Raw genomic sequence first — 27,309 nt, 5'->3', positions numbered from 1 at the left:
CAACATTAAATTCCATTTGCCATTTCCTGGTCCATTCGCCCAGCCTATCTAGATGCTTCTGCAGACTTTCCACACCCTCCGCACAATTTGCCATTCCACCAATCTTGGTGTCATCAGCAAATTTCGACACCATACACTCGGTTCCCTCCTCCAGATCATCTATATAAATGGTAAATAGCTGAGGCCCCAGCACCGACCCCTGGGGCACTCCACTAGTCACCAACCGCCAATCAGAATAGCACCCATTGACCCCCACTCTCTGCCTCCTATTTGACAGCCAATCCTCTATCCACGCTAACACCCTACCCCCAACTCCATGTCCCCTGACCTTCTGTAATAACCTCTTGTGCGGCACCTTATCAAATGCCTTCTGAAAATCAAGAAAGACCACATCCACCGCCCTAGACACATCCTCATAGAACTCCAATAAATTCGTCAGACACGACTTCCCCTTAACGAAACCGTGCTGCGTCTGCTCTGTCAAACAATTCTCCTCAAGATGCCTCGCTGTTTTCTCCTTGATGACGGATTCTAACATTTTACCTACAACAGACGTTAAACTAACCGGCCTATAATTCCCTGCCTTTTGTCTGCCACCCTTCTTAAACAACGGCGTAACATTAGCCGTTTTCCAATCTTCTGGCACTTCCCCGGAATCCAGCGATGTTTGGAAAATAATCATCAAGGCATCCACTATCACCTCCGCCATTTCTTTCAGAACCCTTGGATGCATTCCATCCGGTCCTGGGGACTTGTCCACAATCAGTCCCTCCAGTCTGTCAAGCACCGCCTCTCTAGTAACAATAATGTCATTCAGGCCCTCTACTCCTACCATCTTTCCATCGCTAACACCCGGCAAATTATTCACGTCCTCCTCCATGAAGACCGAAACAAAAAAGTTATTCAAGGCCTCAGCCATTTCCCCATCCCCTACCACCTCTAAGGGTCCAACGTTCACCCTAGTCAGCCTCTTCCTTTTTATATATTTATAAAAACTCTTGCTATCCTTTTTTATAATAAGCGCTAGCCCAGCTTCATAGTTTATCCTACCCTTCTTTATCAACTTCTTTGTCATTCTTTGTTGATATTTAAACCTCTCCCAATCCTCTTCTCGCCCACTGCTCTTAGCTACTCTAAACGCATCCGCTTTTAATTTAACACTTTCCTTTACCTCCTTCGTTATCCATAGCTGATTATCTCTCTTCCTATGATCCTTTTTAACCATCAGAATAAATTTCTGCTGAGCACCAAGAAAGATCTCCTTAAAGATCCTCCACTGTTCCTCAGCAGGCCTACCTTCCAACACGCTCCCCCACTCAATATTCGCCAATTCCTCTCTCATCCTATCGTACTCCCCTCTGTTCAAACAAAGGACACATGTCCGGGAACCCACTTCCTCCTCCTCCATCTGCATCAGAAACTCCACCATACAATGATCACTCTTCCCAAGAGGATCCTTCACCACAAGGTCCCTAATTCTACCTGCCTCGTTACGTAACACCAGATCCAAGATAGCGCGCTCCCTCGTCAGCTCCAACACACACCGTTCAAGGAAACTATCCCGGCAGCATTCCAAGAACTCTTCCTCAAGCCCACCGCGTCCAACATGGGTCAACCAATCAATATGTAGATTGAAATCCCCCATAATTATCGCCGTTCCATTCCTGCACGCCGCATTTATTTGCGCGTTAACAGCCCGCCCCACCTCCAGATCATTATTTGGGGGCCTATAGACGACACCCACCAGCGTCTTCCTCCCTTTGCTGTTCCTAATCTCCACCCACAATGATTCCACTTTTTGCTCTTTGGCTCCTATATCATCCCTTCCTACCACCCTGATGCTATCCTTATCAGCTCCCCCCACCCTTTTTCCTCCCGTCTATCCTTCCTAAACACTTGATACCCTTGTACATTCAGCTCCCAGTCCCTGTCACCTTGCAGCCACATCTCTGTAATGGCCACCAGGTCATATCCATTTGTGCTGATCTGCACCACGAGCTCATTCACTTTATTCCGAATGCTTCGTGCATTCAGATAAAGTGCCTTCATCCCAGCCTTCACCTGTACCCTATTTGCCGGAACGCCACCAGTACTCCCTTTATTATTGGGACATCCTTGGCCTCTTCCCGTACCTGTACCCTCTCCTTTACTTTCAACCCTGTAATTTCACCTACCCTCGCACAAACAATACTCCAAATGTGTTGTGACCAATGATTTGGAGAGGTGTAGCAACACTTCTTTGCTTTTTATACTCTACGCCTCTATTTAAACACCCAAGGATCTTGTACACCCTCTTAACAACTGCTTCAACTTGCCTGGCCAGCTTCAGAGAGCGATGCACTTGAACCTTGAGGACCCATCGCTCCTGTACCCCCCTCAAACTTGTACCACTGAGCCTGGATTGTCTCACTATTTTTCTTCTCACATTTTGCTGCACAGAAATTCATCTGTTCAAGTGTCTGCCCATTTGGCCAACTTGTCCATATCCCTCATCGGCTTCCTCACAATTCACTATCCTACTATCATCTGCTAATTTAGAGATTGTGTCCTCCACATCCACCTTTAAATCAGTGATATAAATCAGAAGAAGCAAAGGTCCCAACACTAATCCCTGGGGAACACCACTTTCAACTCATCGCCAATCTGAGAAATGCCCATCTAAGCCTACCCTCTCTTTCCTATCTCTGAGCAATCAGAAATGCTGCCACGGCCGCAATCTCAGACTTCTAATTTGCTAACCAACCTGCCATGTGGCACCATATCAAATGCTTACTTAAAATCCAAACATACAACGATCCATGACACTATACTCATCCACTGCCTGTGTCACCTCGTCACAGAACTGAATTGAATTTGTCAGACTTACCTGCCCTTGACAAAGCCATGTTCAGTGTCCAGTATTGACTTATTTTTCTCTAAGTGCATATTTATCTTATCCTATATTATGGCCTCCACCAATTTGATGTCAAGCTGACAGGTCTCTTGGATTATCCTTTGCCTCATTTTTTTTTTAAAGTTTACTTCGTTAGTGTGACAAGTAGACTTACATTAACACTGCAACGAAATTACTGTGAAAAGCCCGTAGACACCAAACTCCAGCGCCTGTTCAGGTACACTGAGGCAGAATTTAGCATAGCCAATGCACCCAAACCAGCACGTTTTTCAGACTGTTGGGGGAAACAGGAGCATCCGAAGGAAACCCACACAGACACATGGAGAACATGCAAACTCCGCACAGGCAGTGACCCAAGCCAGGAATTGAACCCAGGTCCCTGGCACTGAGGGACAGCAGTGCTAACTACTGTGCAACCATACCGCTCTTAAACATCTTCATTCTTAAACAACTGCATCATATTTGTAATCCTCCAGTCCCCCCGGGACTAATCCTGATACAAGCAAGTTGCTTGCTCGAGCGATTTCAGCCGGCAGCTAAGAGTCAATCGCAGTGCTGTGGATCTAGACTCAGACAGATTGGATGGGAACAGCAGATTGCCTTCCTGAAGGACATGAGTAAACCAGGTGGGTTTTTACAAACATTATCAATTGTTCCAAATTTATTAATTGAATTTAAATTTCCCCCACCTGCCACAATGGGATTTCAGCTCGTGTCCCTAGAGCACAATGCAAGTCTGAGGATTACTCGTCCAGCCATATTGACATTATGCTATCGTGGCAACGCTTTTATGGAACGCATTTACTGCCTCAAGAAGTAGAAAATTGATCCTCACGCAGGCCACCAACATCAGAAATCATTCTTTCCAATATATCAAGCTGGTCCAGGTCAAAAGGGTTAAGCTAAAATAGAAATGGGGAGGAGCTGGGCCAGTAAACAAGGACTGAAGTCAGAATGGGCAGACAGTGCTGATCTAATAAACCTATGCTTGCTGCCACGCCATGCATGCAGTTACCTGCATGGCCGCTATGTTTCAGGTGTAACGTGCAGTGGTGGACACACCTGGCCTTGGAAACATTAATGCGCCATTGACATCAAGTGAGCACCTTCTGCCAAAGGGAAGCAGTCCCTTCGTAACATCTGCAACTGCGGTTTCGTCAAACTATAATGCCTTGGCCAACGCTCTCAGCAACCTCAAATCTACTTCCAGGGCCGGGATAATGAGAAAGGGGTTTTAAAGCATGACTGCAGCAAAATATTCCACAAGGATTTTAGTTTCCCCCATCTGGAAAATCGTCCCTCCCCACCCTTCAACCACTCCGGAGGCTGCAGGCTTCAAGAGTGACATCATTGGATCTCTGCGCGTGCATCCAGGTGAACATAGGTGGTCATCTTGCATGGTCATGCCGCATTGACAGGAGACAACAGTAATTTAATTAGGAACCTAATCAACATCACTGAAAGAACATTAAATCCCACAGAGAGAGACATATAAGATGATGAATGGGATGGATAGGATAGAGGTGGAGAGACTCTTCCCGCTCAGAAAGGATAGTAGGACTAGGGGGCACAGCCTCAAGATAAAGGGGGGGGGGGGCGCGGTTTAGAACGGAGTTGAGGGGGAACTTCTTCACTCAAAGGGTGGTGAATCTCTGGAATTCTCTGCCTGTTGAAATGGTGGAGGCTGCCTCGCTAAATATTGTTAAGACGCGGGTTGATGGGTTTTTGATAAGCGAGGGGATTAAGGGTTATGGGGAGAGGGCGGGAATGTGGAGCTGAGCCAAGACAGATCAGCCATGATCTTATTGAATGGCGGGGCAGGCTCGAAGGGCTTGTTGGCCTACTCCTGCTCCTATTTCTTATGTTCTTATGTACAGAAACTTGTAATAATCAGGAGGAGGTGGCAATTCAGCCCCTCGAGCTTGCTCCACCATTCGATAAATGACAGCTGATCTGACTGTAACCTAAAATCCATTCTCCTGTCTGCCTCCTTCCTTTCCCTTTGATTCCCTTGGCAATCAAGAATCTGTAAAATAGAGCAGCTTCCACTAGCAAAAAGGCAGCCAAGGGGAAATTAGAGGAGATTTGTTTTTAAAGTGCATGAAAAAATAGTTAAAGGCCACTTGCCCTGGTTGGCGAGTCAGTGGGGAAGAATCATTAACATTGGCAGTGAGGAGATTAGCAGGAAAGTTTTCCAAAATATTGGAAGATGGAATGCCATAGCAGTCAAGGTGCAGTATCTTTCAAAAGGAACACTAGATTTGGTGCAAGAAGGTGATGAGACAGAAATCTGGGACCAGCACTGCCGGGCAGCAGGACCAGCTTCTCAAATGTTCTAAAATCAATTTGATTTCCCAGGACCAATCCAAAGAGTATGGGGGCTGTTTGTTGCTACTTGGGAGTGCAACACATACAGGTTTTATGAACTAACCCCATGACCATAAATTAGATGCAAATCATTTTATGATACTAGAAGCTTGATACACATTACAAAATGTGCCGCTTTAAAAAACAAGAGGGTGCCACCATAAGTCTGCAAGGCAACAAAATCTAAACAAAAGTAGCTCAGGGCTTAGTTTCACTGCTTGGTCAGGGAACGTAACCACGGAAGAGTGCTCAACAGCTTTGACCCAGTATATTATATTAAGTCACTAGCTTCCTCCTTTAAAGGATAGCTTTGCACACGATAAAAACGTGACGCATTGAGTACCTGGACTCTTGGCCTGGGTAGTTGCTCTTCCACATGCAACCAGAGCAGAAAAGGAAAAATTGAAGGTTTCCCCCAACTGCACCCACCCAACCTGTTTGTCTCTCTCTTTGGCTTTCCCAACACCTTTCCCAAACTGAGCTGAGAGAAACACAGGCCTGAGTAGCAACATTGTCTGCCCAGACCCACCACTCCTCCCACAAATGGACAAAGCTTATGATGAGCAAAAAAAACACACAAAACCACAGCCATGCACAATTTCAGCAGTGCACATTACAATGCAGAACGTTTAGAAAGACTGTCTGTTCAGTGGAAAACAAAACCCCTGGACACCAGGTCAAAGAGCACATTCAAACAGGCGCGATGTAATCTTAACCACTTTAAATATTCAACTCCCTGATAAAACAAGGCGGGGGGGAAAGAGAGCAGGCATTGCATGTGGTCGGAACAGAGCATTTTCAAACATGCTGACAAACTGATTTTCAAATTTCAATAATTCCTTAATTATTGAATGGATGAACTAGCACAGTGTTCAGCACTAATGCCAACAGGATTGGAGACTCTAGCTTCACTCCAGTAGGAGCAGCATGGAAGTGCTGGCCAACAATCCAGTCTAGTACTGAGGGGATGCCAGATGAGGGGAGGCGTGAAAACATCCCACAGCACCATTCCAAAGACCAGGCAAGCTCTCCTTGGTGTCTTGATCAATATTTGCCTCTCGATCAACATCATGAGAAGCAGATCACCGCAGTGCTGGTTTTGGGAGCTGGCTGTGAGCAATGCCCTGTCTCTGCCATTTCCTACCAAAGGACTTCATTGTCTGTGAAGCACTTTAGGATATCTTAAAGTTTTGCAAAAGGCAAAATAAGAGCCTGTTTTTTTGCAGACAGGCGCTGAACCTGACACCATTCCCTCCTGGTCACAAATCAACTTCACCTTCAATGGCCTTTTTGTTCCCACACACCACCCTCATATCTCTTGATGTCATTGTCAGATTTCTGAATGCTAATCTCTGCTTTAAACATGCTCACTGACTGAGCGAGTTTCCACAGCCCTCTGCATTAGGGAATCCCAAAGATTCACAATCCTCAGAGTAAAAACATTTCTCTTTGTCTTGGTCCAACAGACTTGCCCCTTATGTTGGGAATGTGTCCCCTGGTACTCAACTCCCCAACCAAGGGAAACATCTTATCCACATTACCCTGTCTATCCTGATATGTATCTGGTAGCTTTCAATGCGATCAATTCTCATTATACAGGTCCCAGCTTCCCCAATCTCTCTTCGTAAGACAGTCACACCATCCCCAGAACAAGTCTAGTGAATCTTTGCTACACTCCCTCAATGGCAATAATATCCTGAGATAAGCCAATCCCAGAATGGGCAGTGTCCAGGGCAGAGGCCTCACCAAATCAGAAGTGCCTGCTGCATCAGTTGTTATTGCAGTGCCACCCAGCAAGTGTTGGAACTCACTAAGCCTGCTATATATCCACAGGTTAAGAAGATGGTGGCAATGCATTCAACAATGACTTGTCTCTCTCTCTTTCCCCATGCCAGCTTCCCATGCGTTTCCCAGTAAATATCCAGACTGCAAGGAAACGAAAACATGTTCTCTCAGCTGTCCGACCAATTCGCCAAGAGGGGAGGCAAAAAGAGAGAGGGGAATACCTGGGTTATGTCTGGGGCAAGTGTGGCTCCAAGGTGATGCTTGCTGACAAGTCATTGACCTGAAACACCTTTCTCTCACCATGGATGCTACCAGCCCTGCTGTGTACTTCCAGCATTTTCTGTTCCGGTTTCTCAGTAGCTTGTTTTCAAAGCAAGACTTCATCCTCAAATATCTGCAGCAAGACTTGGACAATATCCTGGCTTGGGCTGATAAGCAGAAGGCAACATTCATGCCACAGAAGTGCCAGGCGATGACCATCTCTAACAAGAGAGAATCTAACTCTCTCCCCTTGACATTCAATGGCATTACTGTTGCTTAATCCCCCGCCAGCAACATCCTGGGTATTACCATTGACCAGAAACTGATCTGGACCAAGGCATATAAATACTGTGGCTACAAGAGCAGATCAGAGGCTGGGAATCCTGCGGTAACTCACCTCCTGACTCCCCACAAAGCCTGGCCACCATTTACAAGTCACAAGTCAGGAGTGTGACGGAATGCTCTTCACTTGCCTGGATAAGTGACTCCAACAGCAAAAAGCTTGACACCATAAAGGATAAAGCAGCCCCACTTGATCATCTACAAACTTACACTCCCTCCAACACCGACACACAGTAGCCACAGTGTGTACCATATGAAGATGCATGGAGGAACTCACCAAGGCTCCTTCAACAGCACCTTCCAAACCCGTGAACTCCACCACCCAGAAGAACAAGGGCAATAGGTACACAGGAGCACCATCTGCAAGTTCCTCTTCGAGCCACTCACCATCCTGACTTGGAAAAATATGAGCTTTTCCATCATTGTTGCAAATCCACATCAAAATTCCTGAAATGCCCTCCCTAACAGCACACTGGGTGCAATAATAAGGCTTTAAGGGGTGAAAAACGAGTAGCCAGATGTGATGATAGTGAATAGATAAGAGGGAGACAAGAGTTGGAAGGCAGGTATTGCTACTGTTACCGGCGCTAGAAATACTAGGGGACAGAGCGTCTAGCATGGAGGGGAAACTGAAGAAAACCCCAATTAGTCAGCAGATCGTACTGAGGAAATTGCTGGGATTAAAACCTGCTAAGTCCCCAGGGCCTGATGCTCTGTATCCCAGGGTACTCTGGGAAGTGGCCCTAGAAATAGTGGATGCATTGGTGATCATTTTTCAGTATTCTATAGACTTGGAACAGTTCCAGTGAATTGGAGGGTTGCTAATGTAATCTCACTTTTTAAAAAAGGAGAGAGAAAACATGGGAAATTATAGACCGGTTAGCCTGACATCAACAGTGGGGAAAATGCTGGAGTAATTATTAAGGCTATAATAACTGAGCATTTGGAAAGTGGATTGATCCAAGTCAGCATGGACTGACTAAAGGGAAAACGTGCTTGATGAATCTTCTGGAATTTTTTGAGGATGTGACCAGCAGAGTGGAAAAGGGTGAACTAGTGGATGTTATGTATCAAGACTTTCAAAAGGCTTTTGACAAGGTCCCACACAAGAGGTTAGTGAGCAAAATTAAAACTCATAGCATTGGGGGTAATATATTGACGTGGATAGAGAACTGGTTGGCAGACAGGAAGCAGAGAGTGGGAATAAAAGGGGTCTTTTTAGAGTGGCAGGCAATGACTAGTAGGGTACCGCAGGGTTCAGTGCTGGGACCCCAGCTATTCACAATATACATTAATTGTTGGACAAAAGAATTGAATGTAAATTTGCAGATGACACTAAGCTGGGTGGCAGTGTGTGCTGTGAGGAGGATGCTAAGAGGCTGCAGGGTGACTTGGACAGGCTGGCTGAGTGGGCAAATGCTTGGCAAATGCAATATTATGTGAATAAATGTGAGTTATCCACTTTGGTAGCAAAAACAGGAAGGAAGATTATCAGAATGGTGGCAGTTTAGGAAAAGGGGAAGTGCAATGTGACCTAGGTGTCATGGTGGATCAGTCGCTGAAGGTTGGTCTGCAAGTACAGCAGGTGGTCAGGAAAGCTATTGGCAAGCTGGCCTTCATAGCAAGAAGATTTCAGTATCGGAGTAAGGATGTCTTGCTGCAGTTTTATAGGGCTTTGGTGAGGGCACACCTTGAGTACTGAGAGCAATTTTGGCCTTCTAGTCTAAGGAAGGACATTCTTACCATTCAGGGAGTCCAGTGAAGGTTCACCAGGCTGATTCCTCAAATGGCAGGACTGACATATGAAGAGAGATTGAATAGACTGGGCTTGTACTCACTGGAATTTAGAAGAGAGGGGATCTCATTGAAACACGTAAAATCCTGAATGGGCTGGACAGGCTGGATGCTGGAAGAATGTTCCTGATGTTGGGGAAGTGCAGAACTGGGGTCACAGCCTAAGAATAAGGGGTAAGCCATTCAGGACTGAGATGGGGAAGAACTTCTTCCCTCAGAGTTGTGAACCTGTAGAATTCTTGACCACAGAAAGCTGTTGGGGCAGTTTGTTAGATATGTTCAAGAGGGAGCTGGACGTAACCTTTGTGCCTAAAGCGATCAAGGGGTATGGAGAGAAAGCGAGAGTGGGATGCTGAAAGTGCATGATCAGCCATGATCATATTGAATGGCGGTGGAAGCTCAAAAGGCCAAATGGCCCACTCCTGCACCTATTTTCTATGTTTATAAAGACAAGGTGCAGCAAGGCAGAACTTGTGGGTTGAGGCTTCAGGTCCAATTTGTGTGAATCTTTTGGGTGGATTGGGGAACATAAGACATCAGCAAGGACATGCTCATAGGCTACGGCTCAGGTGTTGCTTGGGGAACATGGTGCACATTGGAGCTATATCCCAACATTGACACCACAATATGGGGCAGCACAATGGTTAGTACTGCTACCTCAAGGAACAGGAACCCAGGTTCCATTCTGGTCGTGGGTGACTGTCTGTGTGAAGTTTGCATGTTCTCCCACGTGACTACAGGGGCTTCCTCTGGGTGCTCCGACTTCCTCCCATACTCCAAAAATATACAGGTTGGATTGATTGACTGTGTTAAATTATCCCTTAGGTTAGGGGGATTAGTGGGGTAAATACGCAAGGTTACAGGGTAAGCCCAGGTATAAGTAGGTGCAGACTCGATGAGCCAAATGGCTCCTTCTGCACAGTAGGGGTTCTATGATTCTAACAAATATTGACACTTCTCAGCGATGGAGCATTTCTCCAACTTGTCATTATGCACAAGCTCCTATTTGGATGTTACATAGCATGTTCACACCACTGGGAGCTGTCCCCTTACTAGCGGTAGTTGAAAGTACCTTTACTTGAAATCTAACAAGGCAATAATGGGGGAACCAAAATCAAAAAGCAGTAACCAGAAACACAACAGTTTACAACTTAGATTTGATTGCGGTCACATAACTTACTCCAAACCAACCTGTTGAGCAGGGTACGAATTTAAAACTATTTAGAATGCACCCCGATATGCAAAGGCATATTATTTGTTTTACAGTCAACACACAAGACAGTTTACATGACAGCCTGACCTTCTGTCTACTGGCATGTCGCATTATAATCGATCAAGCTTCACACAGCCTTTTAGCATCACTTGGTAGACAATGCTTTCCTGAGCACGCGCACACACACACACACACACACACACACACACACACACACACACACACACACACACACACACACACACAGAGGTCAACTACAAACTTAATGCTGTGGGAACTACTGGTTACAAAACCGGAAGTAGATATGGATGGTTCCAAACCCGCTTGAAGACTAATAACCACTGGAGTTCCATGGCTACAGGCATCATCAAAGCCTTTGCCTTTTTGAAAATTATCTATAGCAATGACCTAGATGCCAGTGCTGGGAAAATAATCCATAAGTTTGCAGATGATGCGAAGAACAGGTCAGAGGCTGGGAATCCTACGGCGAGTACCTCACCTCCTGACTCCCCAAAGCTATCCACCATCAACAAGGTTCAAGTCAGGAGTGTAATGAAATATTCTCTATTTGCCTGGATGGGTGCAGCTCCAACAACACTCAAGAAGCTCAACACTACCAAGGACAAAACGACACCACTTGATCGACAATCTATCCACCACCTTCAATATTCACCCTTCCCCACTGACACACAACCATGTGTACCATCTATAGGATGGAGCAACTCACAAAAGTTCCTTCAACAGCACCTTCCAAACCCACGGCTGCTACTAGCTAGAAGCACAAGGGTAGCAGACACATGGGAACATCACCACTTGCAAGTTCCCCTTCAAGCCACTTAGCATCCTGACTTGGAAATATATCGGCTGTTCCTTCACTGGGTCAAAAAATCCTTGAATTGCCTCCCTCACAGCACTGTGGGTGCACCTATACCACACGGACTGCAGTGATTCAAGGTGGCAGCTCATCACCACCTCCCTGAGGGCAATTAAGAGTGGGCAATAAACAGCAGCACCAAGAGATGCAAGACATAGTACATGTGGTCTCCTGGACAATGAAATTCGCCAATCACATCCAACATATCTTCGGTCGAGAAAATTAGCACTTGAAGATCAGGATCTCAGACACAAGGCAGAGATCATGGTTTACTGGGCAGCAGTAATCTCCGTGCTGCTTTAAGAGTTCAGAGAGTTAGATAGCCTTCAGCAACAACCTCAAATTACTGGACAGTTACCAGCAGGGCCTTCCCAGGATCCTCCAGATCAATAGCATAAAAGGTGTCTCCAACAACAGCATCCTCTTCCAAGTCAACACAACCAACAAGATGTACATTGCTCAAAGCCAGTTCCACTGAGCGAGACAGATTTATCAAATGCCTGACACCAGACTGCCAAAGCCTTTGCCACACTGGGACTCAGTCCTGGCAACCGTCCCAGGAGGATAGCGGAAATCTCCTCAAGAGGAGAGGCGTAGTCCTGGGAGTTTCTGACTTGCAGAATGGAGAAGGTGCATTCGAGTGGGCACCCAGCGTAGTGAAACTTTTGGTGGGAGCACGCAGAAACAGAGAGCACAGAAGCAGCCAAACGCTTTGAAGTGCCAGCCCTCACTGCCAACAAGCATGTTTGCAGGTTGTACCCTGAGCTCCGAAAAGTCCATCAAGCGGGACTGAAAGCAAGTCATCCTCAATCCCAAGAAACTGCCTGAGGAGGACTTTCCCAAATCTCCCCTCAATTGATCAGCAAGTGATTACAAAAGCAAATGGAATGCTGTCCATTGGAAGAGGAATGGGATATAGAAACAGGGATGTTTTATCACAATTGTACCATGTACTGGTTTGACTACATCTGGAGTGCTGTGTGGTGTTTTGATCTCCTTATTTTAAAGAAAGGACATTACTACATTAGCTTAGAGAAGGCTTATTCCTGGGATGAAGGGGCTCGCTTTATGAAGGACTGCACACAGGTTGTGTCTACACCCATCAGATGTTTAGAAGAATGAGAGGCTTTGAAACATACATGACCCTGAGAGGACTTTGCAGGCCCTCTCCACCCCCACATACTCGCTGTGTGGGAGAGAAAAGGACTAAATTAAGGGGTCACCCATTTAAGAAACAGATGTGATTTTTTTATTTCTCAAAGAGGGTTGTGAGCCTATGGAATTCTCTCTCCCAGACAGAAGCAGAGGTTACATCACTGAATATATTCAAGGAAAACTTGGATAGATTTTGATCGATGATGTGTGGGTTAGGTGGATTGTCCCTTAGTATCCAAAGATGTGCAGGTTAAGTAGATTAGCCATGTTAAATTGTCCCTTAGGATCCAAAGATGGGCAGGTAGGTGGACTGGCCGTGCTAAATTGTCCCTTAGTGTTCAAAGATACGTAGGTTAGGGGGATTGGCCAGGCTAAATTGCCCCTTAGTGTCCACAAATGTGCAGGTTTGGATTGGCCATGCTAAATTGTCCCCTAATGTCTATAGATGTGCAGATTAGGGGGATTAGTGAGACAAATGCACGGGGTTTTGGGAGTAGATCCAGGGTTGGCCTCGGTAAGATACAAAAGTCATAGAATCATTAAATCCCTACAGTGCAGGAAACGGCCATTCAATCCATCTGGCCTGTACCGACACAATCCCACCTAGGTCCTATCCCTGTAACCCTGTGTATCTAACCTGTTAATCCCCCGACACTAAGGGTCAACTTAGCGTAGCCAACCAATCTAACCCACACAGCTTCAGAGTCAGTGCAGATCTGATGGGCCGAATGGCCTCCTTCTACATTGTACAGATTCTATTCTTTTCTAAGGGAATCAAAGGTTACAAAGAGCAGAGTAAAGTGAAGAGAGGTCACAATCAGATCAGCCATGCTCTAAAGAAATGATGGAACAGATGAGGGGCTGAATGGCCTCTTCCTGCTCCTTATTCATACATTCGCGTCTGGACTTTTCAAATCTGTTTTCTCACACCTCACCTGCTTCTTTATTCATAAGGCATCTCAACTGTCTGCAATCAATTTAACAGACCAGCTGGTCTAGCTGTGTCTGACTTTTCCTTATGTTTGCACACCCAGAATTAGCACTCTACATTTTTAACATTAATGCTCCCAGCTCAATAGTCAGCCACCTCCTTAAAATATTCTAATGGTCACCAGCATTCAGCTGCTTAAAGCCTGAAAGTACACCGCCAAACACATCTGCTTTCCTGCCATTACCAAACAGCCCGCAGGCAGCGGTGTAATTTGGTGCTGCCAAATCATATCACTCAAGCAAACCGGGACATGGCAACTTCAATTACAACAGTGCCTCAAATACCAGAATTACATCATTGGCTGCAAAGGCATTTGGGACATGCCGAGGTTGCAGAAAAGGGCTACAGATTTGCCACCTTTCCAACAAGACTGCCCGAGACCTCCGTCACTACAAGTTGTATACTCTTTATTCAAGGTGTGCAGGGGGTAGGGCTGAAAGACACAAGCAAAGCAATCGCCAAAGTGATAAGCTGGCCATAAACATCCACGATAGTTTCAGGGAAAGTAAAGTGCCACACTACCCAATCAGATATATCTGAGACTAGCCCCAGTAAGCATGGGGAGGCACTAAAGGCTGGGGAGAATGGAGACAGAAGCAACAGAGAATCTAGAACAGAATACCGTCTTGCCCTGATGCAGCCAAGTATTTACAATTTCAAAAGTTTAGATAAGTCTTGGACAGAGACGAGGCTGGCTTTTGTTGCCCATTCCTAACTGCCCCGGGGTGGCATTGAGCCATCTTGAACGGCTGCAGTCCATATCGTTTAGCTACACCGACTGTGCTATTAGGGAAGGGGTTCTGGGATTTTTGACCTCAATGACAGTGAAGGAACGGCTGATATACTTTTGAATCAGGATGGTGAATGGTTCTGAGGGGAACTTCCAGGTGATGCTGTTTCCCATGTACCTGCTGCCCTTGTCCTTCTAGATGGTAGTGGTCCTGGGTTTGGAAGGTACTGCCTAACGAACCTGGGCAAGTTCATGCAGCACATCTCGTAGCTGGTATACACAGCTGCCACTGTGCACGGGCTGTGGAGGGTGTGAACGTTTAAGCTGGTGGACGTGATGTCAATCAGCTTGGTCCTGTACGGTATCGAACTTCATTCGTGTTGTTGGAGCTACACTCATTACACTCCTGATCTGTGCCTTCTACATGGTGGACAGGCTTTGGGGAGCCAAGGACACAATCTGTGGGCAATTTTCCACATGGCCCACACAGTTCCAAAACTGCAAGTACACTGTAGAGTCCATGGACCCTACACTGGCTTCACTTAGTGCAAAAGGATTGAAAACAGGACAATCGATAGCAGCACCGATCATTTAACAGAGTTTGAGCGCCTAGATCAACGTGGTTACCGAAAGCACAAGTGTTGGAATCTTGTTAAATCTAACAGAACAGCCTCAGTGAGGCACACTGTTCATAAAACTGTGTCAGTGGTGGACTTAGCAATAGTCCATCATGCAAAAGCTGTCTGAAATACTTCCCCACCTCTGACTCACACTGGGGCCCAAGGTTTGACGAGCTGCCCACTCACGACTCATTCTCCTGGCCATTCATCCCCAGGCCGAGACGAGGCCATTGTGGCCACTTCCATGAGGCACTCACAATCAGGAGTAGAAATCCTGGTGGATTTTTCTGCTCTTGGCCCAGATAAGTGAAGCCATCACCATCCCACCATCAGAGGTTGGAATCTGGGACAGGCCTGGTTCTACACTAACTGCTGCACGTGTTAAGTAAAACATCAAGAAGCATTCAATTCCACCGATGCTCCTGGCCAATGCTACAAGGGGTTTTGCAAAACAGTTTTTAAACACATCACTCTTTGCCCAGATCTCAATCCAACTCAGAGCACCAGAGGTCTTTCACTCAAGGACAGGGGCTGGAATCTCCCGTGGAGCTACAGAAAATGGGTGAGGTATTAAATGTGTACTTTGCATCAGTATTCACCAAAGAGAAGGACTTGGTTGATGATGAGTCTGGGAAAGGGTGTGCAGATAGTTTGAGTCATGTTGAGATTAAAAAGGTGGTGGTATTGGGGTTCTTGAGAAACATTAAGGTAGGCAAGTCCCCAGGGCCAGATGAGATATACCCCAGAATACTAAGGGAGGCAAGGGAGGAAATTGCTGGGGCCTTGAGAGAAATCTTTGTATCCTCACTGGCTACAGGGGAGGTGCACACAGTAAGAAGTCTCACAACACCAGGTTAAAGTCCAACCAATTTATTTGATAGTAAATTCACAAGCTTTCAGGGTTTGCCCCTTCGTCAGGTGAATGGCCATTAGGTCCCAGAGGATTGGAGAATAGCCAACGTTGTTCCTTTGTTTAAAGGGGGCAGCAAGAATAATCCAGGTAATTACAGGCCAGTGAGCCTTACATTTGTGGGAGGGAAATTATTAGAGAGGATTCCTCGAGACAGGATTTATTCCCACTTGGAAATAAGTGGACATATTAGTGAGGTAACATGGTTTTGTGAAGGGGAGATCGTGTCTTGTCTCACGCACTTAATCGAGTTTCTTGAGGAAGTGACAAAGATGATTGATGAGGTAAGGCAGTGGATGTTGTCTACATGGACTTCAGTAAGGTCTCTGACAAGATCCTTCATGGCAGACTGGTGCGGAAGGTGATGTCATATGGGATCAGAGGTGAGCTGCCAAGGTGGATACAAAACTGGCTCGGTCATAGAAGGCAGGATGTAGCAGTGGAAGGGTGCGTTTCTGAATGGAGGGCTGTGACAAGTGGTGTTCCTCAGGGATCAGTGCTGGGACCTTTGCTGTTTGTAATATATATAAATGATTTGAAGGATAATGTAACTGATTTGATTAGTAAGCTTGCAGGCGACACAAAGGTTGGTGGATTTGTGGATAGGACCAGAGGATACAGCAGGATATAGATCAGTTGGAGACTTGGGCAGAGAGATGGAAGATGGAGTTAAATCCGGACAAATGTGAGGTAATGCATTTTGGAAGGTCTAATAGAGATTGGAAATATACAGTAAATGGCAGAACCTTTAAGAGTATTGATAGGCAAAGGGATCTGGGTGTCGCCGAAAGTGGCAATGCAGGTGGAGAAGATAGGCAAGAAGGCGTACGGCACGCTTGCCTTCATCGGCTGGGGCACTGAGTTTAAAAATTAGCAAGTCATGTTGCAGCTTTCTAGAACCTTAGTTAGGCCACACTCGAAATATAGCGTTCAATACCACACTACCAGAAGGATGTGGAGGCTTTGGAAAGGGTACAGAAAAGATTTACCAGGATGTTGCCTGGTTTGGAGGGCATTAGTTATCAAGACAGGTTGGAGAAACTTAGTTTGTTCTCACTGGAGCGACAGAGGTTGAGGGGCGACCTGATAGAAGTCTACAAGATTATGAGAGGCATGGACAGAGTGCATAGCAGAAACTTTTCCCCAGGGTGGATTAATAGGGGGCATAAGTTAAAGGTGCAAAAGACAAGGTTTAAAGGAGATGTACAAGGCGAGTTTTTTTTTACACAGAGGGTGATGGGTGCCTGGAACTCGTTGCTGGGGGAGGTGGTGGTGGCAGCGGATACAATAGTGACTTTTACGGGGGTGTCTTGACAAATAAATGAATAGGATAGGAATAGAGGAATATGAGCCCTGGAGGGTAGGGAATATTAGTTCAGTCTGCAGCATGGAGGGCCAAAGGGCCTGTTTCTGTGCTATAAATTTCTTTGTTCTATGTCAGGATGCCAGCCATGTCCTGGTGATGGCACTCTCTCCTCTACGTCACAGGATTCCAGATTTAAGGTTCACTCCAGGCCAGGAATTCAAAGATCAAGGCTGATACTGCAGTGCAATTGAACCCACTCCTCCATTGGGCAGAGGCCATTCGGTCCTTCGAGCTTGCTCCACCAATGGGAGGAGGTTATTCAGCCCTCAACCCCACTCCGCTACTCAATGAGATCATGGTTGACCCTTCTAACCAATGCCATTTGCCTGCAATATCCCCGTATCCCTTATTCATGGCAATCATGAGCATGCTCAGTGACTGAGGCTCCGCAGCCTTCTGGGGAAGAGAATTCCAAAGATTCAGCACCCTCAGGTGAAGAAATTCTTCATCTTCTCTGTCCTAAATGACCTGCCCTTTAACCTGAGACTGTGTCCCCTAGTTCTAGACATGCCGTCCAGGAGAAACATCTTTCCTCTATCCACTCTGATGAGACTTGCATGTTAGCACAAATCATCTCTCATTCTTCTAACCTCCAAAGAGGATAAAAGGACTAGTCTATTTAATCCTTCCCCAGAGGGCAATCAAAAGAGCTGGCACAGGCACAATGGGCTGAACGGCCTCGCTTCTTGGGTGTAAGACTCCACACGATTGCAGAGTTTATCCAGCACATTCCCTTTCAGTCGAGGATGCCAAGTAGTTTGACAAGAGGCTGCATCCCAGCTCAACAGTGGCAAACCTTGGCCACCCCTGTCTCACATTTCCCAAGCAGCTTTGTGCACAGGACAATCAAGATATTTCAGCAACATTGATAAGGCTAAAGCAAACACACAGCAAAGATGGACATACTGGCCCGAGATCTGTGATACTGCATAATGCCCACAGAAAATTCTAGAATGAAAAATACTCATTTGGAGGTCATGTAAGGTTACTCTAACATTCGCCACCCAGGCCAGTGATGCAAATCAGTGCCAAGTCAGTGATACGCACAATACAAATTCTCCTGACATTCTGCTCACTGCAGCATCCCATTCCATCATTATTCAGTTACTAGAAATCACAAGTCTGCCAATTTGATAAAGAGCATGATGCACACAAATTGTATTCCGTAAAGCCCGTTCCACTTGCAGCAGGTTAATGGGGAGGCTCCACACACTTGCGTCCAAAGCAGCATTTGAGACGTGTTAGCTAATCCTCTGACCAACCTTGGTCAAACGCCACCACTGCGCTTGGATGGAATCACAGAGGATGAGGCACAAAAAGATTGAATCCACACAGTTTTTTCACGGGGGCTAAATGCACAGAAAACCTCCACCCCTCTACAAGCAAAACAAAAACGTCCATTTCTCTCACACCTTGTACATTGAGGCACTGCACAGGAGCATTACCAGACACTGAACCACACAGTGATGTTAGTGATACGAAGCTGCTAGCTTAGTTAAAGTTGGAGGACTGTGCGCAGTTTTGGTCACCACAGTACAGGGACGACGTGATTGCACGGGGTGGGGGGGGGTTTGCAGTGGTGATTCGCCAGGATGCTGCCTGGGCTGCAGCGTTTTAAATATGAAAAGAGGATGGTTAGGCTAGGGTTGTTTTCCTTAGAGCAGAGAAGGCTGAGGGGTAACCTGATTGAGGTGTACAAAATTATGAGGGACACAGCTTGAGAGAAACATTTGCCCGACCGGGGGCGGGGGTGGTTTCAATAACCAGGAGGTATAGATTTAAGGTAAGGGACAGTTTGAGGGAGCATTTGAGGAGAAACTTGCCCCCTCCCCCAGAGATGATGGAAATCTGGAACTCTCTGTCAGAAAGGGTGGCAGAGGCAGGAACCCTCACAACATTTAGGAAGCATTTAAATAAGCACCTGAAATGCCACAGCATCCAAGACTGCTGACCAAGTGCCAGGAAATGGGATTAGAATAGATAGCTGCTTGATGGCCAGCATGGACACGATGCGCTGAAGGGCCTGTTGCTGTGCTGTAAAACTCCAACTACAGGATGGAAGTAACACCTTCAAAAGGTGCACAGAGAGAGGCAAAAGCACCAAAGCATCATCAATCAAGAGGCAAATGTAAGTCAGCATTGGTGATGGATCAGCAGCTGGGCACAAGATACGTATTGAGACTGGGGTTTACAGAGTGTGCAAGGAGGTAGGCCAGACAGGAGCAAGCTTGGAAATCGAATCTGGAGGCAACAAGGCCATAAAACTCCATTTGTAAAGACCGCATTCAAAAGACATTCACACACACAGGCAGACAGGCACAAACACACACACAGAGCTCCATCTAAACTGAACACTAGCTGCTGAATGGTTAGACCATTAGCCTGCAGTCCACTCCAGCCGAAAAGGGGTGGAGGAAGATTGAATTTTAAAAACCCACACGCCTGAATATACTGTCATTCGGATGCTGTCACGATGATGAGTACCCATGAATCTATAATCCAGGGGCAAAATGCACTCTGCAAAATGGGCATAAGTTTTTTTAAAAATTAATTACCCTGGTAGACTGCCCCACATTGAGACATTTCAAAAATCATCAAATTACATTCAACCCCCAAGACATTTCTGCCTCCCTGCCTGCAACTCAAAACCACGTGCTATTAAGAGGAAGTAAAAGCCAAGAGACAACCTGCTGAAGATTCAAAAAAAAGCTTTAGATTTCCCCAAAAGGCAAATCAAAATAGTGGAGCAAGGTTTAAAAAGATTCTGAGCAGAGATCAACTCGTGCCATAACAAGAAACGCAAATCTAATTGAAAAAAATCACATACAGCAATCATACAAAAGGCTATTTCAGTCACTGCGTCTAGCAGACAGCATCTATATGAATGCACTTAAAAGGCATAGTTTTGCCTTCAATACACACGCACATGCACAATGCTTGGCCAGAATCTTTGAAATAAACCAATTTTTCAAACACATTCACACAATGATCAGTTCACAGGGGAGGCTAAACAGAGTAATTTACACTTTGCATACTCAACAATCCCGCAAAAAAAAGCAGCTCTCTCATAGCAAACAAAATATTCTTTTTAAAATATAAGAAAGCATATTGCTGTGCAGAGATCTAAAACTGAAGCCAATTTACCTCCACATTCGAATGCTTCACACCTCTTTTGTAAAAGAGACAGAAAGGGCTTCAGTTTAAGAGCAAGAAAAACATTTAAAAAATAAACAAGCAGTTTGCTTCCTCGGCATGCCCTTGCATTCCCCACCACCTTTATCACAAGCTTCTTTTCTTTACCTCCTGGAATCCTAGTGTGCCTTGCGCCATTTGGACGCATGTAGGTTTTAGCATTTTTTTAAAAATCCCCCATAAGATCTATACAGACAGAAAAAAGGACATACAGCACTGCAGGATCAGATCAGATTCATTCCCTTCACTGCATGAAAAGACATTTGAGAATGGGCTGGAAAGCAGCCTGCTCCAGCCAGCAATGTGGAGGCAGATAGAAGGCGGTGTGTCGGCTCTTGGTGCTTAGTCAGTCCCTGCACAAGGGCCTCAGGCTCCTGAACCAAGCAAGCCAGTCTCCCCCCACCCCTAAATAGAGACTCACATTGTTGGAGATTTTTGCAGGGGGTGGAAGCTGGAAAAGAGCGGGGGTTGCAGTAGCAAGGGAATCCAATCCAAAGCAATTCACAGTTCCCAGCCCAACTGCTCCCCCTCACCTTTCTTCTAAACACCAACCTTTTTTCCCCCTTAGATTTAGGGAACAGGAACCCAATTCAGTTTATATTTCACAAATTTCCCCTAAATTACAGGAAGGGAACAAGGGATCCCAATATAATTTACAGTTCCCAAACTCTAGAATTTCCCCTCTTGATTGAGGGAAGGGAAGGGGGAACCCAATTCAATGTACAGGTCCCAAAGTCTACAATCCCATCTAAGATTTTGGGATGGGTAGAGTGAAGGGGATCAAATCAAAATTTACTTTCAACTTCCCTTCCCTTCAAATTCAGGAGAAGTCAGGCAAATAAAGGTCTGACAAAAGGAGAGACCTTCTCTGGGCAAAGTGGGGGGGGTCGTTTTTTTGTTATTCACTCGTGAGACATCACAGGCTGGGTCAGCATGTATTGCCCATCCCTCATTGCCTTTGGAGGGCAGTTGAGAGTCAACCACATTGCTGTGGCTCTGGAGTCACATGTAGCCCAGACCAGGTAAGGATGGCAGATTTCCTTCCGTAAAGGCCATTAGTGAATCAGATGGGTTTTTCCAACAATCGACAATGGTTTCATGGGTCATTGGTAGATTCCTAATTCCAGATATTTTAAAACTGAATTCAAATTCCACCAGCTGCCGTGGTGGGATTCAAACCCAGGTCCCCAGAACATTAGCTGAGTTTCTGGATTAATAGTCTATGATACCACTAGGCCATCGCCTCCTCTTATAAGATTTCCGTCCCTGCATGTGTGTCTATCCACTGGGATATGTCTGCGAGAAAGAGAGCGAGCGAGAGAGAGCGAGACAGAGATAGAAAAGGGCAGAAAGAGTTTTGAGGCATTGGTAGAGAGGGGGAAAGAGAGACAGGAAGACAGAAAAAGTAGAGGGAGAGAGAAAGTGAAAAATAGGTGGGGGGAGAGAAAACAGGGGTCAGAGGAAACAGGAGGTCAGGGGAGGGAGGACAGAAATAGTGAAACAGAACATCACATGGGGTGGCACAGTGGCAAACACTGCTGCCTCACTGTTTCTATATTAGATAAAGGATCAAAGAAAAAGGGAGAAAGGGAGATCAAGAATTTGATGATCAGCCATGATCAAAATGAATGGCAGAGCAGGGTCGAAGGGCTAAATGGCCTATTCCTGCTTCTAGGTTCTATGACCCAGGTCTGATTCCCAGCTTGTGTCATTGTGTGCAGACTCTGCATTCTCCCCATGTCTGCGTGGGTTTCCTCTGGCTGCTCCGGTTTCCTCCAACAGTCTGAAAGACATGCTGGTTAGGTGCATTTGCCATGCTAAATTCTCCCTCAGCTTACCCAAAATGGGTGCCAGAGTGTGGCAACCAGGGGATTTTCACAGTAACTCATTGCAGTGTTAATGTAAGCCTACTTGTGAAGTTTCTGGATTCCATTCCTCTACAATATCCACCCTCCCCACACCCCCCTTCAAAAAAATCCTGTTTCCATTTGGTATTTAAAAAAGAAAATGCATAAACCATATTCACCGGTGTTTAAAAGAAAGGCGATTTCATAGAAACTTATAAAATTCAAACAGAGTTAGACAGAGTAGATTGAGAAAGAATGCCCCCAATGGTAGGGGAAGTCCAGAACTAGGGATCATAATTTGGGGATAAGGGGTAAACCTTTCAGAACTGAGGTGAGGAGAAATTTCTTCAGCCAGTGTGTGGAATTCACCACCACAGAATTATTTGAGGCCAAAACGCAATATGATTTCAAGAATTAGATATAGCTCTTGGGGCTAAAGGGATATCGAATTAGATTCAGTGCCTGGGCAGGGAGTTCAATATTGGGGCTCACTGTAGACACCTGGATGGAGGGATGCCGGGTGGGGAGGTGGTATAATGACCCCAACACAGAGTAGCATAGGACTAACACTGCTGTTTCACAGCTTCGATGGGAGTCTGTGTAGGGTTTGCACGTTCTCCCAGTGGCTGCATGGATTTCCTCTAGATGCTCTGGTTTTCTCTCAAGATATACAGGTTAGTGGATTAGCCATGTTAAATTGCCCATTTGTGTCCAGGGATTACTGGGGAAAGAGGTTATAGGGATAGGGCCTGGGTGGGATTGTTGTCGGTGCCAACCTGATGGGCCACATGACCTACTCCTGCTTCTAGTTTCTTATGATTAAACCATCCCCTCCCCCCACCTTTTCAATTTTAAAGAGAAATTTAACAACAGAGCCCAAAATTTTTAAAAAATGAAATGAAGTTAAACGCCCCCCCCCCACCCATTTGACTTTAAACTGAGCAGTCTGGGAGGTTTGATTAGTATGGAAAGGACGGATTTGTTGGTATTTGGTGAGGGAGAAGGAGAGGATGGCTTTAAATAAAATGGTGGTGCTGGTTTGGGGGGGGGAGGGAGGGCAATTTTTCTAAAGATAGGAAACGGGCTCTGTTGAGTGTTTGGGAGCTGCCTGGATTGGGGGAGATGTTTTTCCCCCTTTCTAGTTGGACTGGGGAATGGGAGAAGAAAAGGGGACATTATTTTTTTTCCTCCCTCCTCTCTCTCACCTGAACAACATCGGCCATGTTGTCGCCGCCACCGCCGCCGGGATGCCCGGATGGCGGCCCCACTGCGCAAGCGTGAGGTTGGGGTTGGGGGCGGGGCTGGCGACTTCAAGGTCCTCCGGCGCTGTCGCCGCCCTGCCGAATGTAGGGGAAGCGTCTTTGCGCGTGCGCAGTTCCCGCTGGGGTGGGGCCTCTCAGACGGGGGCTGCGAGGTGATGATTCCTCCGGCACTAGCGCCGACCTGTCGGAAGGAAAGGGAAGCGTCTAACTCCCTTTCCCTCCCTTGGAGGGAGGGCGGGTAGCGGGGAGATCATGACTCCTCCAGAGCTGGCGCCACCTTGGCGCATGGAGAGGGAAGCGTCTAAGCGCCTGTGCATCTGATCCCCAGTGGGATTTCTGGCTTTAGGTGTGATGAAGAGTCTTTATTTTTTCGCCACAGATGCTGTCAGATCCGCTGAGATTTTCCAGCATTTTCTGTTTTTGTGTCAGATTCCAGCATCCAAAGTATTTTCCTTTTATGCCTCTGAATTGGGAGAGTAGGTGGGGGCGTTAGAGGGGAGCTGTAAAGTGACAATTCCTGACGTTGGCGCCTTCTGCCGGACTGGAAAGTAGTAGCACCCAGGTTGGCGCGTGCGCAGACTGCCGCCTCCGCCTTGCCGTGGCTGGCCTAAGTATACGCAGGCGCGAACTGTCCTGTCTCGCGGGCGGGGCGCCTCCGATGATGAATTGACCTCCGAAGCCGACGCCGCCCTACCGGACAGGAGGCCCGTTTTGCAGTTTCCGGCGTCAGCACATGGCGAGCGAATGGAAGACCCGGGATGGAGCTTCAGGGAATGGATTGGGGATCCAGTCGTGGGGAAGCACTGGAGTGGATTTCAAGCACTTTGGATGGGAGATGGGGTATGGTAAGGTGGGGAGGGGAGGAGGACATAATCAATAAGTTTGCAGATGAGACAAAAATTGGTGGTGTGATAATTAGTGAGGAGGAAAGCCTAAGATTAGAGGATGATATAGATGGGCAGACACAGTAAAAAGTCTGACAACACCAGGTTTAAGTCCAACCGATTTATTAAGTCCAACGCCGGCATATCCACATCGTAGATGGGTAGAACAGCGGCAAATGGAATTTAACCCTGAAAAGTGAGAGGTGATGTATTTTGGGAGGACTAGCAAGGCAGGAGAAAATACAATGAAAAGCAGAAAATACAGAGGATCAGCAGGACCTTGGGGTGCATGTCCATCGGTCCCTGAAGGCAGCAGGGCAGGTAGATAAGATGGTGAAGAAGGCATACGGGATACTTGCCTTTATTAACCGAGGCATAGAATATGAGATGACAGGTTATAATGAAGCTGTATAAAATGCTGGTTCAGCCACAGGTAGAATACTCTGTGCTGTTCTGATCACCACAGTATAGGGAGGATGTGATTGCACGAGAGAGAGTGCAGAGGAAATTCCCCAGGATGCTGCCTGGGTTGGAGTGTTTCAGTTATGAAGAGAGGCTGGTTAGGCTGGGGATGTTTTCCTTAGAGGAGACAAGGCTGAGGGTGCCTCTCACTTTTCAGGGTTAAATTTTTGTCTCATCTGCAAATTTATTGATTATATCCTCCCCCCCACCTCCAGCTACCAACATCACAACCGATATGTGGGAATCTCTTGCCTGAGGCCACCTGAATCAGGCAAGAAACACCCCCAAAGGTGCCACCCATTTTGGGCATCTCCAACAGGCAGAAGGAACAGACCAAATATGTAACTCCCCACCCACCTGACCACCTCATCACTTGTGAAGGGAAATCTGCCATCCTTACCCGATCTGGTCAACATATGTGACACCGAACCCACACAGCAACATGGTCAACTCTGAACTGACTCACTGTCATTCGACAAGACAGACAGATCAAGGAGTAATACAGGACCAGAAGAGAAACTGCTGGAAAACTGTGGCCGGAGGAGCTGGATCGTGATACACAAAATTATGAGGGACTTTGATAGGTTGGATAGGAAGAAATGTTTCCCTTAGTAGAGGGGCCAATAATGAGGGGGCAGAGATTTAAGGTAAGGGATAGGAGATTGAGAGGGGATTTGAGGAAAAGCTTTCCCCCCAAGAGGGTGGTGGGAATCTGGAATTCTGTGCCTGAAAGGGTGGTAAAAGTGGGAACCCTCAACAATTAAGGAGCATTTTGATGAGCTTCTGAAATGTCACAGGGTGCAAGGCTATGGAGCAAGCGCTGGAAAATGGGATGAGAATAGATAAGTACTTGATGACTGGCACAGACACAATGGGCTGAAAGGCCAGAGCAAGATAAGGATAAGTAAGAATTAGGAGGAGGAGTAGGCCACATGGCTGATTGTAACATCCCAACTACACCAATAACATACATCTCCTCCCCTCACCCCCAATCCTCCCCCTCCAACATGGGTGGCATAGTGGTTAGCTCTGCTGCCTCACAGTGCCAGAGACCCAGGTTCAATTCCCGGCTTGGGTCACTGTCAGTGCGGAGTCTGCACGTTCTCCCTGTGTCTGTGTGGGTTTCCTCCGGGTGCTCCGGTTTCCTCCCAGAGTCTGAAAGACGTGCTGGTTAGGGTGCATTGGCTGTGCTAAATTCTCCCTCAGTGTAACCCGAACAGGCACCAGAGTGTGGTGACCAGGGGATTTTCACAGTAACTTCATTGCAGTGTTAATGTAAGCCTACTTGTGACACTACTAGAACAGAATCCACGGGTGGTAGGCAGTAAAGGTGGGTACAATTCTGGCTCATGTATTTGCTCTACAGGTGAAGTAATAGTATGTTTCGGGAAAGCTATCAGCTGGAGAGAAAGCATCAAGTGAATGGGTCAGAAACCTGCCGGTACCAGTGCAGGCATAGAATCTTGGGGTGGAGAGAACAGTAAATCTTCACTAGACTTTGTGTCTGGGATGAAAAGATTAATACGAGTTTGAACATTTTTTTTGCAATATTTGTATTGAAATCTTTCCAACATTTTTTCTCGTGTGTATTCCAGTTCATCCTTTCTTGCTCAATAAACATTTTATTCTTTGTGTTAAACGTGCACCGGCAGAAACTTGTGAATGTGGTTAGTGATTTCCACAGCTTCCAACGGGAAAAAACAAGGGGTGGAATTATCCAGACCTTGAGAGGGGATTTGAGGATTATCCAGTCCTGCTGAAGTCACCGTACGGCGATGGGCAAGTCATGCAAATTGCCAATGACTTTCGCGGGACCAGAAGATCCTGCCGGTGGCTAATGGTGAGCTGTCTCACGTCGTTGAAAAATGGTGGCTGGAGGAGCTGGGAAATTCTGGTCAGAATCTTTCGAGGCAGGTTTCAGTCTGGGATCTGAATGTCCGGTGTTAACCCCAGCTGGGATGGTAACAGGGAGGTGTCCACTTCCCAAGTGCTGTCCTCCTCACTGATGCTTCATGGATTTGTAGATACTGAGACCAGGATTTTCCAGGCCCATCCCACAGTAATCTTCCTGACATGAGGATAAAGTCCAGTTGGCAAAGTGCCTCAGTCACCCTGGCTCAGGTCAGGGACTATGCATAATAACGATCATAGAAACATCAAAACTCAAAGCAGGAGGAGGCCATTCGAGTTGCTCCCCCATTCATTTTGATCATGGCTGATCATCAAATTCAATATCCTGATCCCCCCCCCATATCCCTCGATCCCTTTAGCCCCAAGAGCGATATCTAATTTCTTCCTGAAATCACACAACGTTTTGGCCTCAACTACTTTCTGTGGGAGTGAATTCCACACATTCCCCAC

General features: G+C 46.5%; 1 protein-coding gene across 8 annotated transcripts in view; it reads right to left on the bottom strand.

Annotated features, from left to right (window-relative positions):
* Nucleotides 1–23,606, bottom strand: part of huwe1 (HECT, UBA and WWE domain containing E3 ubiquitin protein ligase 1) — a 273,934-nt gene extending 250,328 nt beyond the window's left edge. For 7 of the 8 annotated variants that reach the window (XM_080182805.1, XM_080182808.1, XM_080182807.1 and 4 more), the window contains exon 1: nt 23,546–23,606. The gene's annotated coding sequence lies outside the window, so the exon portion shown is untranslated. Of the gene's footprint in view, nt 1–20,445; nt 20,471–23,545 lie in introns of those variants that run through there. The other variant, XM_080182806.1, reaches the window with a different exon arrangement.
* Nucleotides 23,607–27,309: the final 3,703 nt, after the last annotated feature.

This window comes from Carcharhinus amblyrhynchos, unplaced genomic scaffold (assembly GCF_965287045.1).
Source record: "Carcharhinus amblyrhynchos unplaced genomic scaffold, sCarAmb.v2.hapA scaffold_90, whole genome shotgun sequence".
Taxonomy (NCBI): Eukaryota; Metazoa; Chordata; class Chondrichthyes; order Carcharhiniformes; family Carcharhinidae; genus Carcharhinus; species Carcharhinus amblyrhynchos.
The sequence above is the reverse complement of the archived record's forward strand: the minus strand, read 5'-3'. Positions and strand labels throughout refer to the sequence as shown.